Here is a 12,465-nt window from a genome sequence, read left to right as displayed (position 1 = left end):
GACAGCGGTTTCTCCTGTTGATGAAGTGCTCCGCTCAGATATAGAAGGCACGTGCTGCACAGGAACAAAGCCTAACAAGAAGCTGCAGGTAACCACCGCATTTTGCAGAAGCGGACACATCCACTTCATCTCAGGAATACAAGTGACGGGCAGTGGCGGCACGCAATGAATCAGACACTTTGTTTACGTATTCCCCACTGATGATTTAATTGATCTCAGCTACGTGGAACGAAGCCGGCATACAGAGAGTCATACGTCTGGGTTTGGAGGCCACTACATAGTTTATGCCGCAGCACTGCAGACAGTTTCGAACAACGAAGGAAGCACGAGGTCGCGTGTGTGCAGAAACAATGGTGTGAATGCGCGTTGTCGCGCTTTGGTGGTTTCCGTGGCCTCGGAGAGGCCTTGGAGCCTCTTACTATAGCACGGGCCCCGACAATTACCACCGATCTCCGGCAAGGGCGTTTAGGGTGCTGCGCACAGCCTGGATGTGGTCATTGTGCGTCGGCGGCGAGAGCTGTTAGTGGTAGCGAGGCTCTCCTGCTGTCAGCACCACCGATCCAGCGCCTCCGGTGCCACCGTTCGCCACATAGCTCTGCTGCCGCAAGTGTCGCCGTTCTCCCCGCAGCAGTGTCACCGTTCTGCCGTCACCAGTACCACCGTTCTGCTGTCGCCAGTGTCATCATACTACCGTCACCAGTACCGCCGTTCTGCCGTCACCAGTACCACCGTTCTGCGGTCACAAGTATCGCCGTTCTGCCGCCTCCAATACCACCGTTCTGCCTTCACCAGTACCCCCGTTCTGCTGTCGCCAGTGTCACCATATTACCGTCACCAGTACCACGGTTCTGCCGTCATCAGTACTACGGTTCTGCCGTCACAAGTACCACGGTTCTGCTGTCACCGGTGCCACCGCCGGTGTCGCCCACTCAGCGCCGCCGCCGCGCCCGCGATGGCAGCCGGGCGTCGCTGGCTGGCGGCCAGCCTATTGCTGCTGGTGCTGCTGTCGTCGCTGGGGCCGCAGCCGGCGACGGCCACCTGCGGACCAGACTGCCCCGGCTCGCTGCTGGCCAGCATGCTCTGCTGCTTCGTCGGCCGCTGCTGCCTGGGCCCCCTGGCCGTCGGACGCAGGCGGAGGGAGGTCCCGCGGCCGTCTACACTGGCTCAGGCCAGCTCGACGATGATCCTATGGCGCAGCACCGCTGGCCGGCTGGACAACTCAGACACTCGCTGAGCTGTCAGCGTCTTGCGCAGCCTGTCGAAGACCTCGAGCCCATAGATGGCTGATCAGCTGCTTCGTGAGCGCACGATGCAGCATGCCGCAAGCTCAAAGGGGCTGCCGCCGGAAAGGAATCGCGACTCGCATGCGCATCTGCTCGGCATTGTGACGGCGACATAACGACCGTGGCGCCATTTCGAAATCATCCGAAGCATTCCCTCCGCGGTGCTTTTCAGGAGAAAGCACGCGCTAGTGTCCCGCAGAAAGTTGGCCTTACCCTCTGCTGTCGTTCTCTTAACGGGAGTAACGCGCTGTGGGATCGCGGAGCGGCCACTGAGCATTGGTGCAGCACGCCGGGCGCCTGCTCAAGCGGCGTCAAGGTGAGCCTCATCGTGCAGACGGCATGTCACGCGACCTGGACCCCGTTGCCGCTAAGTAAATATATCGACCGCGAGCAGTGTTCGAGTCATCGCAACCACGTGCAGTGCAAACGGACCTGGCAGCTGTGCTCATGACGTGTTCGTCGTCAATATGCTCAGAAGATCGTTGTTCTTAGGCGAGGGAAAATTTACCGATGTATCACTTGCATCTATGGTTATAGCCTGAATTTCTCCTTGAAGGGTTTTGTTTGCTAAGTAAGCATTGTCGACTGGCAAAATGTTCAGTGTTTTAGAAGCTCTCGGTGGTTTGTGGCGAGATGTTTTTGTGTTCGGACGTCTCGAGTCTTCATGTTTCGCCTGCTGTGGCCTTATGCTCGCAATTCCCGGGCGCTGCCTGCCTCCAGTGTTCCGTATTTTGACGTCGGTCGACCACAGTGCTCCGTATTCTGATGTCGGTCGACCACAGTGTGCTGTGCTCGGACGCGGGTCGGCTGCAGCGCTCCGTACTCGGGCGTGGGCCGGCCCCGGCTCTGGGCGCGCGGGCCGACGCCGCCGGCCTCACGCTCGGCCGCAGCCGTCCGAGGCCCGCCCGACCGTGTGCCAGCCCCGAAGGCCATGAAAATTACGGGCCCTGACTGATTAGCTGATGTAATGGGCATGATAAGTGGCAGTGCCGATCATGTGTAGGTACGGACTGCAGTCCAACATGACCTGAACAGCGTGACAGTGAGGTTCGCCACGTCATTGGCTGTTCAAATGTACACTCGGGCGTTTTGATCCCTCACACACGGATGGTGAGCTGGAGCTCACGTTCTTCGTTATGTGCCGTGTCTGCACCGTATTCGCTGTCAACCGGCTTCGCTTAAGTTCTTGTATGGATCTAAAAGCGTCGTTTGAGTGCTAACGTTTGAGGAGGGCGTGGGTCGAGCGCAGTGACGCTACCAAGCTGACTGCGAACCTCTTCACGCGCGCCTCTATTTCCTCCCTTTGAAATGCAGGCCGTACCCAGCGGAGACCTCCCGGAGCGAAAACATCCATTACGTTGCGCACCACCTGATGCTTCCGCCTGTCCAGGCGACACTTGTTTTGCATTCATGAGACACGGAACGCGGCGCAATATATTCTGTCTTGTCACGCGACACTTGTATCGCGGCACCTCGCACGCTGCCTGCGCTTCGGTGGACGGCGCATCTCTTCTGCCATCGCCGGGTGGCAGCAGTAAATCAATACAGCACCCGCGACGTGCAGCATTGACATTGCGCTTGCGCACATGCGCACAATGGCGGCTGACTTTGAATTCTGCCCGGCACCGCGCAAACTGCGCCGCAATAAGGAGCTTCCTGTCCGCGGAGGAACTAGCCAATTTAACGCACCGTTAATTCCGAAGGGTGTATCGATAGGGTGTTAGCTTGACAAGCCACCAAGCTTCCGTCGTCCAACACCTGGTCCCACGCCCGCGCGCCCCAGCGCAGCCGGCTTTCTTTTGCAGCTGGCGAGGGGCCGGCGGAGTTGGCGGCGCAGCGCGCCCAGTGAAACGGAATGGCAAGCTCGCGGCCAGCGCCGCCGGCCGAGCCGCACGGGGTCTCCGAGAATCGCCCTGGACGCCGCCGCCTGACGCCGCCACAAAGCCAGCGCCTTGTCGACTCCGTGACGGCGAATGCCGATGAGTCCGGTGATCGGGGGGGGGGGGGGGGGAGGAGGGAGGGGCCGCCACTCCCTGGCCGGGCCGCAGCCGACCCGATCACAATCGCCGGATCCTGTGTGGCTCCGGGCGCCAGACGGTGGCCGCTCCGGTTCGCCAGGAGGCCTTTCCCCAGCGGCCCTCGGCAGCCCAACCATCTCCCGGTGCCGTTCCGGGTCTGCTACACTGTCTCCCGGGGCCGTTCCGAGGCTGCTACACCGTCTTCGGTGCTGTTCTGGGGCCGGCACACCATCTCCCGGGGCCGTTCCGGGGCCGCTACACTGTCTCCCGGTTGCCGTTCCGGGGCCGCTACACGACCTCGCGTGGCAGATCCGCGGCAACCACATCGTGCGCCGGCCCCGCGCTGTCTTCGTCGCCGGCGCGGCGCTAACACGCACCTCCTCCGCGCGGCTCGGCCCCGTGCGACGGCCGGTGAGGACAATGCCAATCCGATTAGAGGTCGAGCCGCACCGCGCCGGCGGCGGCCGGACAGAACATGGTACCGGCCGGCCTCGGTTCGGACCGCGCCTCCGCGGAGACGGACCGGACGGCTCAGACCGGCGCGTGGTCGCCAGCAATGGGCCGGTGCACGACGGCACGCCGCCGCCGGCGGGAAGCGGCGTGAGCCGGTGCAGGTCATCGGAGGTGTGGCCTCGACCGTCATGGATGGTTTGCAGGGAATGGTAGTTGTAGGCACGTAGTAATCGTCACACGGCGCACACGCTCACACGAACGTCGAGGGGATATGCTGTTACAGATAACGGTCTATATTCTGCTATATATATATATATATATATATATATATATATATATATATATATATGTTGTATCTGCTTTGATGTATTGCGATCTTTCGTATTCAACCGATAATTTGAGCAGATGCTCACTGCAGGTTTTTGTGTGATGTTGGACACAACGTTCAGGTTGCGCGGCACCGGCTTAAAGTGTTTGTTTTCTGCTGAGTATTGGCCAGATATGGCTGATGGCGTGCCGCGCCATGCTACGATGCGACTGTTTGTGTCAGGCGGCGGCCATTACAGGAAAGTGGACGCCAATGGCTGACGTTTGCCACCTTTCTCACAGTGGCAAATGTTGACTGGCTGAACACGTTCTCAAAAGTGCCCCTTGCGACCGAACGTTTTCCCACGAAACAGGCCCTGAGCAGAACAGATTGAGTCAGCCCATGTGACCAGCTGTCGCTCGCTCCAGCCCCTCCACCTGGTCCGCACCTATCCAACGCCGAACGCCGCCTCCCGCGGGTGGCCGGCCGGCCATCGGCCATAAATCGGCCGGCAGACGAGCCTGTTGTGAGTGCCGGGCGGACCACCGCCGCCGCCGCCGCTGCCGCCGCCGGCGGTGGGCGCTCAACACGTGACCTCCGCGGCGGGCCGGGCGTCGGTGGGGCGCCGGGGCCGGCCTGGCCGCTGGTGTCGGGTGGGCTGCCCGTGAGCGCCGACACGGCTGAGGCTTCCCATCCATTCGGTTCGCGTCGCTGTACCTGTGCGTTGTCGGTCCCGGCTGGGACCTCTGCGGGACGGAGACGCAGGCTTTAGGCGGGACGTGCATGTGGTGCATGCGATTTTCGGTGGCGCCGTAACTCCTGGGCGCTAATTTGGCCGCTGAAGCCGCTGATGTTTCGTGGAAGGGCTCATGGCGACGGGTCCCATGCTCCCTAGAAAGCAGCTGGCTTTTGTAGCTGGTGTAGCAAGTGGTGACAGATCAGCAATGCCTTTTTAAAACCGAAAAGTGCTTCTTCATGTTAGGTGCTAGCCCTTGTCATCTGTAACTACATCCATTCGCATCATGCATTTTTCTCACTGTTTTCTTTTTAAGGTACTGCGCAGTATAACGCAGGTTTTATCTTAGCCTAACTTCCCGACTATCACTAGCATGAAACACCTGGTTATTGTAAGCTCCACTCGAGCCATAATTTCTGACACGTGACCGTGGTTGATAAGAAAAATCTGAACGGCTGAGCAACGTTAACTCATAGCAACAGTCGTACACCCAAAAGTAAATGGGACACGGACGATCACCCTACAGATCTTGTCCAACAAGTATCCGGTGACACCTTACCTATGACGTGCGCTGGACCAGACAGCTTAATCAGATAAGGACGGCCTATAAGCGGCGGCAGAGTCAGCAGTTCCCGCGATTAGGAGAAAACGGCGAGAGAGCCCACGTCTCCGACGGCAGGAATGTGCTCATCGTTTGATGTGCTGTCACTGGAGCTCGTTAGAGCAGATAACCAACGACACTCGGTCCCATGTCCAATCCTCGGATGTATTCCAGCGTCTAATGCATAATTAATGACGTGTGGTGAGACGGCTTGCTTGGGAAGGCAGGCAAGGTGTTGACAGGACTTAAAATGTAGTCAATGTAATTATAGATGCCTAAAACGCAAACGATGCATGCACGCTGGCTTTGTTCTGCAGAACAACGATGCTGGTAGGATTAACATGCATAGAGTCTGAGTCCCGAGTCTGAGTTGTACCACTAGGCCTATGTGCGATGTACTACTGGGCAGTGTCCTGTGACTGACTGACTGACTCTCTCTCTCTCTCTCTCTCTCTTTCTCTCTCTCTCTCTCTCTCTCTCTCTCTCTCTATCTCTACTCTCTCTCTCTCTCTCTCTCTCTCTCTCCTCTCTCTCTCTCTCTCTCTCTCTCTCTCTCTCTCTCTATCTCTCTCTCTCTCTCTCTCTCTCTCTCTCTCTCTCTCTCTCTCTCTCTCTCTCTCTCTCTCTCGCTCACCTCTCTCCTCACCGCTTCTTTCGATGATATCAGATATGATTTGTTGCTTTTCTCTTTTGATCGGCCCCAAAAATTGTTCACACATTGCTCAAGCCACGTATCTTACTGTCAGGTAGCAAAGAAATGTACTCTCCTACCATACAGCTTCATCAGAGGTGAGTCATTTCAGTCCATGGGACACAATCTACGTATCCAGGAGTGTTTGGTTCGAGGAAATAGTGCAGCAATCAATTAATGATGTGGAAATTTGCTCTGTTTGAGGCCCTGTGATGACAGATCCACTTTTCAATTACCTACAGCCATGCAAACTTTGGCGTGGCTACGCCGAGTCGGTCGTTAATTATTCCGAAAAAACCTTCGAGGGGCAAACTGACCCCCACGTGAGCGCGGTGAGGTGTAGTTAAGTGAAGCAACTAAGCCCCTTCCCGCTATGTTAAGTGCGTTTCATTCCTAGCTTCTCATACCTGTGCATGCCTAAAACAAAATTTGATTTACTGTCGTATTAATTGCATCAGGCTTGACAAATGAAATGACCCTTATGGCCTTTTACACCTTGCATGAAATGCTAGCAACAATCAAGTGTTTTCTAGCTGTCAGTATAGCAAGACAAAACTAGGGAGGGCAGAGGATCGCATACCATCGCATGCCATCGGTACATACATTTGCACGTGTGCTCCTTAGTAACATACGGAAATTTCACATCAGAGCTAACGTGGGATGTGAGCGACATTGTCTGCCGACATCGATGCATACATTTGTGGCGCGTTTTCTTGTGGTCGTGGGCGAGATATGCATGCAAATGCACCTCAACATGCCTGATGTATGGTCACGCGTCAACGAGTATGATATACGGATATCTACCTACCGCGGAGTTCGCCCCCCCCCCCCCCCCCCCCCCCCTGAGCTCCCGCACGGCCTCCGTGCACTGCGTTTGCAAAGTGTGTGCTTACTGATGCCCGCAGGAAGGAATACATTCAGTTTGGCTTCGGCGATACCGAAGCACAAGATGGGATCAGTTTTGGACGGCGCCACTTAGGCCACGAACTCCCCCTGTAACATGCACGCGTCTTCGCCGCCGCGCTTACCGCCGCCATCAGCAGCCGCTGTGGCCTCGCAGCCGTGAATCCTCGCCCCACACGGGCAGCCGCGACGAGCGCAGAAGCGGGCCAGGCGCGGCGAGCAGTCCCCGTCCGCGGTGTGACGGATGGCCGAGATGGGATCGCCGACCAAGAGCGGCCAACGCCCGGCCGCCGCGGCCACCGAGCCGGGCTCCTGTGAGGTAGGCGCGCCAGGCCGCCGCGGCCACCGAGCCGGGCTCTTGTGAGGCGGGCGCGCCAGGCCGCCGCGAGCGCTCCTGAGAGGCAGCCGATAGCCGGCCGCCGCGGCCACCGAGCCGGGCTCCTGTGAGGTAGGCGCGCCAGGCCGCCGCGAGAGCTCCTGAGAGGCAGCCGATAGCCGGCCGCCGCGGCCACTGAGCCGGGCTCCTGTGAGGTAGGCGCGTCAGGCCGCCGCGAGCGCTCCTGAGAGGCAGCCGATACCCGGCCGCCGCGGCCACCGAGCCGCGCTCCTGGGCGGCAGGCGCGCCCGGCCTCGGACAGCGGTGCTAGTAGCGCAGGGGAGGGCCGGGGTGTGGTCGGATGAAGCGCACGAGAGCAGATTTTGCAGGCTACAGTCTTGCAGGCGCATTGTTCGGGGATTCGTGGTCAGTTCACTGACGCATGGTCTTAAGCAGTAGTTTCAGCCTGACTCCTACGGCCAAACACATGTGCAAACCAATTACAGCCTGCGTGCATTATGCAGCTTGTGTGACTTACCAGGCTTCCGTCCCGTGCTGCCCGCCCCTGGACGTGGTGGGCGGCACGTTCGAGACAGTCACCAGAAGGCTCGTTATGGGCGCCAAATGACCACTACAGTCGGCGCGCCCGAAAACACCAATAAACAACAACAGAAGGGTTGTGAACATTATGAGCTGTGGACATTGTGAACTGTGGACATGTTCACTTTGGTTTGAACTGTGGACGTTATGAACGCCACTACTCATCTACCACCAGAATAGCGCAACACCCCGCCACTTGTCTACGGTGCTGCACACCGCGGCCACCACTGGGCATGCTGGGCTTGCTCTTCGCGTGAGACACTACTTCGGTTCAGTGGCATGCATTAAATCGCGTTTATATGGCTGCAGCTGGCTGCAGACTTGACGCTAAAAGTCCAAGCCTGGCTTAAGTGTCGATAAACGAACAACGAACTGGCTGAGTTGGCCTGATCGTCGAGGGCTCAACGGCGAATGTTTCGTTTTTCATCAGCGATATACAGAGTGAAATCAAGCATGAAAATGCTGGCATAATCGTTGACCGATAACAGATCATCGCTTGCCACCAGCACTGACCGGGATACCGCTGAAACTGACTGGAATACCACCGACACTGACCAGGACACCGCCGACACTGACTAGAATACCATCGACACTGACCGGGATACCGCCGACACTGACTGGAATACCACCGATACTGACCGGGATACCACCGATAATGACTGGGATACCACCGAACTCACCGGGACATCACCGACATAGACTGGGATACCACCGATACTGATCAGGACACCGCCGACACTGACTGGGATATCACCGAACTCACGGGACATCACCGACACTGACTGGAATACTACCGACACTGATCGGGATACCACCGACACTGACCAGCACACTGCCGACACTGGACATTGCCGACACTGACTGGAATACCACCGACACGGACCGGGACACCGCCGACACTGACTGGGATACCACCGACACTGACCAGGACACCGCCGACACTGGCCAGGATACCACCGACACTGACCGGGATACCACCGACACTGACTGGTGCGCCAGCGACACTGACCGGGATGCCAGCGACGCTGACCAGGACACTACCGACACTGACCAGGCTGCTCTGGCCCTTCGTCCACCTCCGATGAACATTGAATGCTTTAGCGGTAACCATCATTGTGTTATTGTGGTGATAGTAACTTTCGTTGGGCATGTCAAGTTCTACCGAGCTTGTGACTTTGATGTCTGCCGGCGATGACTCCTGAACAGGGTCAAACGCGGGATATCTGAAATCTGTCTTTCCGCACGTATCACATTGCCCCCTCCTTCAGGGTTTTTTCCGTTGCATTTTAACCCGCCCTCGGGCAGGAGGTCAAATTGACCCCCCCCCCCCCGAAGGTTTTTTCCGGAATGGTTTCCGAACGACGAGGCATAGCCGCGCCAAACTTTGTTTAGCAGTAGACAATTGAATAGCAGATTGCCTGGCATCAAAAATTTCAATGCACCTTGTAAGGTCGCTGACCTATGGCAGGCCAAAGGCAGGTCTTGGTTTCAGCGAAGGCAATTTCTAGGGAATCGTTCAGTCTGATCCAACAACGGAGTGTCAGTCGAAGCCATACATACATACATGCATCTGAGATACTTTCTTAGGTAACGCAACAACTGAATGAACAAATTGCATTGACCTAGGGTTACGTATAAAGGCCAGCCCATGGTCAAAAGCAACCTGTTTTATTACTCTAGGGCTTGCTATATGCGGTAGTTTCTGGTGCTCATTTCGAATTTATTGATAACAGGAACCGCACTGTACACCTTTCATGGACTTTTCAAAGGTCAGAATAGGTCACTGACATAAATTGACCCAGGCGAACATTTTTGTTCAGGTACAGGCTGCCTAGCGTAACCGTTATCGTTTATTCAAATGCAAAATTCAAAGCAGTCTTGTATGATTTTGATCACCATGACCTTAAAAAGGCCAACCAAGGTCACTGACCTTAAATGAGCACGTGCCCTTTTGCTTTGAACAGTTATTTAGGCTCAAGGGGCTCTTCGGAGACCAGCCTGGAATTTGACCTTGTTTGAGCCTATTCGACCTGAATATCATGACTTACGAACCTCAAACTTTAACTTAAGTGAGTTTTTGTACAGGTCAACACACCCTGTAAATTTGGTGCTTCTAGCTCTCTCAGTTCCTGAGATTTTAGGGGGTCAAATTTACCCGATCAGAGCCAAGGGTATCCAGCCGGCCACCCGGGCGCGTTTTAACACGCGCCTGGGTGGCCGGCTGAATGTGATCCTCTCGGGTGAGAGTCAGTTTGACTCCCTGAGATACAAAAAACTAAGATAGCTAGATACATCAAATTCACAGGGTGGATTGAACTATACGTAAACTCATTTGTGTCTGAAGTTGAGACTACTATGTCACGACCCTGTGGTCAGATAGGATCAAGCAAGGTCAAGCTCCGGGTTGGTGTCTAAAGAAACCCCAATCCTCCTCATGTAATCACGGTAAAGCTAGATACATGCTCTAAGCAGACGATCGGTGGTGTCCATCAAAGGTAAGTGACCTTCTTTGACAATTACAATGTTACGGTGACCAAATACCTACGAGACTGCTCCTATTTTGCCATTCGGATAAGCGTGAAGGATTATGTTACGCCATATATTTCAAAGTCAAGATGCTGACCAAGATTATTTTAAGTCAGTGACCTGCCATGACCTTTAGGAATTCCATCAAGCATTTTTGTCGTGCTCCTTGCCATTAATGAATTCAAAATCCGCCAAAGAAACTACCATGAAACACCAAGTTCACGAGTAAAAAAACGGGTTAGTTTTGACCTCGGTCTGACATGATCTGACCTCACCCTTGGGCAATGAAATTTTCTGTAATTATAAACAAAATTGGTTTATGGACTAAGAAACTATCTCAAATGTGTATGTCTTCGTCTAACATCATGTTTTTTGTGTGCAAAATATTGAACGCTTCCCTTGAAACGCCCCTCGCCGACAGCCATGGCCTTGTTTGCTCGGGTCAGTTCTCCATACGCTGCAAAAGTCGAGTTTTTCCAATTTCGAAATCCGACTCCAGAAATTCTTTTGGAAGGTGTGTTATGGCAATCGACGGGCTGCTCATGGCGAAGATTCCATCCGCGTCTCTCATTATAACTTGCGTATGCTTAGTTGAAATGAGTTAAACATCGAGGTTGATCACAGGAGCAATAGAGAAAAAAATAAGCGATTAGTCGTCCGCATGAACTAGGTTAAATGGCTTTTGGAACCAACACAAGCTTGCTCAGACAGGTCAACTTCCAGCAATCGAGTTTGCTCAGCTACAGCGTTTGGCATGCATACAAAGAGCATGGTGTGCGAAGGTGGCGCGAACAATTAGATTAGAGAAACTGCGACAAAAATACTTTCGACAACCGTTGGGCAACGTAGCCTTACGACACGGCATTGATTTCCTTCTCTTCTGCCCGTTGGCATCACTTGCATCGGTAATCACAATCTTTTAGAAGCGTGCTTAGGTGTGAAGCATGAGTAGTGTGATGTAGTATGATGGGTAGGAACAGGAGTGGTGCGATATAGTATGATAGGTATGAACAAAAGCAGGCGACTTTGATGAAAGCCAAATGTTTCGACACCAAAATTGTGCGGTTATTGTAGTGTATACGACAGTGATTTCACTATCACCATATCGTTTGACCCAAACGCGTATCCAGAAGTAATCTGATGCGCCTGACTGCATGTCCGGAGATTTCCTGACGCGTGCCCGGAGGTGACCTATCGCGTGCCCGGAGGTGATCTGATGCGCCTGACTGCATGTCCGGAGATTTCCTGACGCGTGCCCGGAGGTGACCTATCGCGTGCCCGGAGGTGATCTGATACGCCTGATTGTGTGTCCGGAGGTGTCTTGCCGCGTGCCCGGAAGTGATCTAATGCGCCTGACTGGTGTCTGGAGGTGTCTTGATGCGTGTTCGGAGGTAATCTGATGCGCTTGCATGCGTGTCCGGAGATTTCTTGACGCGTGCCCGGAGGTGATCTACCGCGTGCCCGGAGGTGATCTGATATGCTTCATTGCGTGCCCAGAGATGATCTGTCGCGTGCCCGGAGGTGATCTGATGCGCCTAACTGGTGTCTGGAGGTGTCTTGATACGTGCCCGGAGGTGATCTGGTGCGTCTGACTGCCTGTCCGGAGGTGTCTTGACGCGTGCCCGGAGGTGATCTGATGCGCCTGACTGCGCGCGCTCAAGACTCGGGTGTTGACAACTTTGCACGGCATGCGAGGTAAGTAAAAACTTTCGGTTCAATGCGGGCGAATGGGTTGGGGAAATGGCAAGCTAATCCTACAGTGGACTAGCTTGCCATTTTTTTCCTTTAGGATGACAAAACTTAATATTAACATTTTAAGAAAAAATATGTGGCTAGGTGTACGATCTGGTGGAGGTCAAACGCACACAGCTAAGTGAAATTTCACAAGAAAAACTCATTCTGTCCGTCGCTGGGGTCCGACGCAGCGTATGCCTTGACCTTTGGGAGTCATATTGAGATTCGTAGAAGGCCATCTGGGCCACTTCCGAGAAATTATCACACCCACGACCACGACAGATTAGACTGCGAATT

The sequence above is a fragment of the Pollicipes pollicipes genome, unplaced genomic scaffold (genome assembly GCF_011947565.3).
Source record: "Pollicipes pollicipes isolate AB1234 unplaced genomic scaffold, Ppol_2.1 Scaffold_5724;HRSCAF=6776_pilon_pilon_pilon, whole genome shotgun sequence".
NCBI lineage: Eukaryota > Metazoa > Arthropoda > Thecostraca > Pollicipedomorpha > Pollicipedidae > Pollicipes > Pollicipes pollicipes.
Note: the sequence above shows the minus strand (reverse complement) of the source record.